At 40.7% G+C, this 5,671-nt stretch overlaps 1 pseudogene; it reads left to right on the forward strand.

Annotated features, from left to right (window-relative positions):
• The first annotated feature begins 2,983 nt into the window (after positions 1–2,983).
• On the forward strand, positions 2,984–3,760 carry LOC150007130 (solute carrier family 35 member E1 pseudogene; annotated as a pseudogene).
• Positions 3,761–5,671: the final 1,911 nt, after the last annotated feature.

Raw genomic sequence — 5,671 nt, forward strand, 5'->3', positions numbered from 1 at the left:
TTTCTACTAATCAGCTTCTTAAATGTAGTTACTATGTCTTCAGTTCCAAAAATTATAAAACCGAAGTCAATGAAACAATATATGAATCTATATGAGAACTATGAATAGAGAAATTAGCTTTAGCTGTCAATGTTTTTATCTCATCAAGAAAGGACACCAATAAAAGAAAAACTACCTACTGTCATTACTTCACCTTAAGGGAAAAAGTTAGTTTAATGTCACAAAAATGGAAAGGACATAGATTCAGAATAAAAGATAATCATTTAATTGAATAAAATTTGCCTTCATAAAAAAATAAAATAACATAAAAACAATAAAGTATCAATGCTTGTACTTAAAAAAACAAACAAAAAAGACTGGAAGAAGCTCCATCTACTTTACTTTCTAAGTTAGGACTTACATATCAACCTAATTAGTTCTCTCTAGCTCTCTCCCTCAAATCTCCAGAGAAGCATGCATATACATGCACATATGTCAATACATACAATGTATTGATCACTGTACCTGTACATAGTACAGGTTCAAAAACATATATATTTATAAAATATATGTATATAAAGTAATAGTATTATTTTTGGTAGTGCTTTCTTGATTTTAAAAATGGTCGAATTAGTAATGTTATGTCTTTGCATGAATATTTTTATGATTAATTTCTTTTATATGTATGCTATTTGCAAAATCAGCTCAAATGCTGTCTGACTAAAGTCTATTTTGTATAAAATCCTAATAGATTAAATGTTATTATAAAATAAAGCATTAGTCTTTGGCTCTCCTTTCTTTGGAGGTTAGAAATAAAAACAAGGTACCCTAGAAATTATCCTCCAGCTCTCTGTCTGGCAAAATCTATTAAGTGACTCCTCCTCCCCCTAATAATGGGGTGGGAGAAGTTTCCAGAAGACTTCAGGCTGTTCTTAAAGTGACTGTCAGTTATTTTCTCAGTAGTACATAAAATTAAGATGGGCATGCATCCAGAAATGCATTTAAAGTATTTACTTATAAACTTTCTCAGTCAGAATAGAAAAATAATTAAAGTACTGTTCTATTTTTCTGCATTTGACCAAAAACTAAAGAAAAGTAAACAGGCTCATACTCAAAGGGAAAACTGATTAGTTCAATCTAGCATTTTAACAGTATTTGTTCTTGATATGGGAATTTTATTAATTCCTGTTCATAAAGTTTATAACATAAACTGGTGTGTAATAATAACCTTTCCTTGGGTGTTAAATCATTATTATTTGTTATGAGTAAGCATAAGTGACAGACCACAGGTGAATAGCACAGAATATGTCATTGCCAAATTATTCATGAATGTATTGCTCAGGTTTGTTATTTTTAAAACACACAGCATTACTAATCTTCCTAATTGTATTTTGGTATTAGCAATGGTGTGTGTGTAGTGGCGGAGGTGACCGCAAAGCTTCTTTACAAAATTTAACTCTGAAAAGTCCTTAAAAAATTTAAGGCTGAAGATAGGAAGAAAAAATAGGCCAGGAATAACTGATGGTTCTTTTTTGGTTCTTACTGTGATTACTGAAAAAGAAACCAAAGTGCTCTCTCTAGACTTGTTGCTAAACATTTTAGGCTAGCGTTTAAACTTGAAATGTATGAACAGAATGAGACAATCAATTAAAACCAGAAATAAGAAATCTTACAAACTTAATGGCCTTATTTTGCTATAGCAATAAAATGACCAAGTTCGACTTGATTTAATAAAATCATCTTTTAAAAGTTGCTGCTATGAATATTTTTAGCCATAAAATTTTACCCTTGTTTTCACCTGACCTGTCTTTAGTAATTACAATGTAATGCAGTTGGTGTTGTGGTATGCTAACATTCCAGGGTGGGTGGGCAAATTTTATATATATATTCAAAAAGTCAAAACTCACTGACTTGTTTACAAGTGCTATAAAAAAAAGATGCTTCTGCTTCAGAAAGAAAAATTAATAATAAGGAATACTATTGCCAGTCGTGTCAGCCTCTATTGGTTATTTTTCAACTTCAGCATATGCTTATTGCGGAGTACAATGAAAATCATTTTATATTTCTCTCAGTTTTGTAAATAAAAGAAACAGTGCAAATAGTAAAATGAAATCATTAAAAGTTCTAGACCCGTGTGATGTTTACTAAACATTTGTGTCTGTTTTTTCACAGAGAACTATGAGATATTTTCCACATCGCAGGAATATTGGGGGAATTTGAAATGATTTATATAAAGTACCTCGTAGAGTCCTTGGCATGGAGCAGATTTTTAAAAAAATATAAGCTACTCTTTTCCTCTTCCCGAAAGCATTTTGCAGTGATGTATATGATTAAGAGAAAAGAGGCCTCCTACTTCCTTTCTTTGGGGGAGACACCCCATTCATTTGTATTATATTCACAACGGCGCTGCTACCGTCGTATAAATTCTACCTCCCCAGCCACCCAGTGACTGTCAGAAGAGAAAGTATTTTTCCCAAAGTCATTTAGAGACTGAAATTTAAAAACTTAAAACACAAAGAGCTAATCTCAGCATGGGAGCTCTCCGCAGTTTTGTTCTTCTGTTCTGACAATCTGGAAAAAGCTAATTTGAAAGAACCAACTTACTAAAGCGTGAAGAGCTGAAAACAATCCACAAGGGTTTTAAAACTGATTACAAATCATCCCTGCACCCCAACTGCCCATCCATTACTTGGTTTCTTAAGCATAAACATGCTCATAACTTGTTGGGTTTTTTTAACTTAAAACTGGAGGTTCTGGTAAATACGGAAGACAGAGCAGAGTCAGGAAAACATCACGGCCTATGTACGAATTCTTGTTGAAAATATGCCACAGACTGAGTCCGGGCTTTCTAGAAATCTGCTGTAAGACCTGAATCACAGAAAAGGAATAAGACACCACTGTAAAGCTCTCAAACATTGTTGTTATACAGTTCACGTCACTGTAGGAAAAGAGAAAAAATCAAAATCCATTGATGGCAAACGGCTGGAAGAGGGGTGGAGGGTGGATGGCGGCGGGTGGAAGCGGCAGTGCCATGAGCGCGCGCCAGGTGGCGTTGCTGTGCCTGGAGTGGTTAAGTGCTCATCGCCGGCGGCAACGTTGTCAACAGGGTGATCCTGGGCACCACCTATGTTCCCAGTGACCCTGACTCTGCGCCGCCACCGCTGCTTGGCGCCTGGCGCGTGCCCCGCGTCCCCCCACGCGCCGACCCCCGCGCCGCCTGTCCGGGGCACCCACCGGCCGCACCCGTTGCCTGCACCATTGCCTGCCCATTGCTGCCGCGGTGCCCCTGTGGTACTAGCTGCCTTTGGAAAGTACTTGGCGCCCCTGTCAGTGCACCACAGCATCTGGACGGTGCCAGTACCCCGCGCACATTGTCTAGGATACCATGCCCACCTGGGTGGTCCTCCTGTCCCGGATCACCATGAAGGAGAAGCAGAGCACCAAGGTGTACTTGTCATTCAACCCATCAGCAGCCCCGCTGGCCACTGTTTCTGAGTTGTAATTTGGATGTAGGGGCTCGTCAGTGCTCTGGCAGCCACACTGTGCCTCTCGCTTCAGAATATTTTCTCCATAAAGGTATTGAGAGAGTTGTGGATCCAACATCCCCAGCTGCTGAGCATCTTGGGCTGCCACACAATCTTCTTTATGATCCCCACGTGGGTCTTTGTGGACTTTCTGGGCTTTCCTGGTCAGCAGTGACCTTACCTACGTGTCCCAGTGGCCCTGGACACTCCTGCCGCTGGCTGTGAGCACCTCCTCCCCATCAGGACAGGAAACATGAGCAGTCAGGAGCACCGTCCGAGTCCCCTGGAGAATCCCCACCACAGCGTCCTCTTCCCCCAGCAGGGAGACTATCCAAGTGTCCACAACAACATCTTAACAGACCACTTCCAGCACAGCCCACAGAACTCCCCAAACTCAAACAATTGAAGCACTCTGACTTGTAGGGCCTAGATGATGGGGCGTTGGGAGGGTCTTCTGTGACTCTTCCCCGACCCTCAGCAGGACCTGAAACTTCTGACAACCAGCGAGTTGTAAGCCCAGTTTAGGGGTCAGTACACAGCCATCAAAGGACCCTGGGGTTCTTGGTGCCAAGACAGGAGGAGGCCCTCCCTGCAGTGAGGACCTACCCCCTGGAGCTCCAGTGTTTCCTGCCCTTCCTTCCTGCAGCCTGCCATCTGAGGGCAGCGCCTATAGAGCTTGGCCACGTTTTACCTTTCTGTGAGGACTTATTCCCCCTGCTATGTATTTCAAAGTTTCTGTTCTGCTTCCCAAATAGCATTTCCAGATAACCCTTGGGAAAGGCTGGATTGCTGGGGATATAGACCTTGGAGTGGGCTAGAAGAAATAGACTCAGTTTCCCCATCAGCCTCATGGCCTTTTGCAGTTACTGGCAAGTGCTCCCAGGCGAACAGTTATTGCAAGTAGCATAGAATTCTTGGAGGCTGATTTTCTGACCTGCAAGTCAGAGTCCTGTGTGCAGATTCAGAGGGCAGGGAGGAGCGGGTCTGTGCTCCTCTGGGAGCAGTAAGTAGGAGGTGACTGCAGGGCAGGGAGAGGGATCATTAGGAAATTTCAGTGTTTCAAGTTGTATTTCTGTCCTTTTTTATCTTTTCTGGTGAGTCTTCACTGCTGGGATGACTTAGAGAGCTGTTGATTTTATGAGGCTCTCTCATTTTTTAAGGAAATATTTTGTAGTTGTGTGTATTTATGCATTGGTCTCCAGGAGCGAATGCATGAAAACTGGCTTATAGACTAAAAGCCATTTTGTTTTTCAATATTTCAAAACAAGAAATGTTCCTGCTGGTGATGCCTGTCTTATCACATTTCAGCATTTGGTAGGAAAGAATGGATTGAAAAGCACCTTCCCCAAAACCACAATCACGAAAAGTGGAATGAATCAAGAATATCATCTCCGTGGTTTATGCCAGACAAGAGCACAGTGCTTTGATGCCATGGCCTGTTCTTGTGGTTTTCATATTGGACCTTGAGAGCTTGTTTGGCAGTTCTGGCAGGGGAGCACAGCTACTCGTATACCCTTGATTGAAAGTCGTCCTCTACTCTAGTGGGGAAGGGAGTCCTCTCCAACCAAGAGCACAGCTCTGGGAGGGATGCACATGGAGAGGTCTCAGATGCCTTCCAGCCTGTCAGTATACAAACCACCAGCCTCAGGAGTCCCTGTTTGTCATCTGTTGTTCTCTTGCCCTCTGATTACTTTGGCCCCAAGTTTCAAGATTGCTGTGTGAAAGCTGAAATGGCTAACCTGAAGGGTGTCATGAGTGACAGGAGCAGGCTGAGTGCCCTCAACAGAGGCAGACAAAACTACAATGAGTTTTTCTCACTCGTGAATAACAAATTAGGACCTGAGATAAGAGATGTAGCAGGACTTTATTGAATTTTATATTAATGTGCTTACCAAAAAGGAAAAAATATCTTTAATGTTCTACAAAGAACATTTTGATATTTGTAATATTCCATTCCAGTTTGAATCTAAAGATAATTTTGACCTCTTAAAAATTAGTAAACTATATCCTTCATTTATAATGACACCAGAAACACACTTAACCAAATGTTAAACATGCAACAACATACAATTAATCACTATGTATATATCAGACAACTGGCTTCTGCTAGTTATTAGGAAGATTATGTATTTTTTGTTTTTCAAAATTATATTTTGACAGTTACCAAA

The sequence above is a fragment of the Furipterus horrens genome, unplaced genomic scaffold (assembly GCF_987537825.1).
Source record: "Furipterus horrens unplaced genomic scaffold, mFurHor1.1.pri manual_scaffold_6, whole genome shotgun sequence".
NCBI classification, from domain to species: domain Eukaryota; kingdom Metazoa; phylum Chordata; class Mammalia; order Chiroptera; family Furipteridae; genus Furipterus; species Furipterus horrens.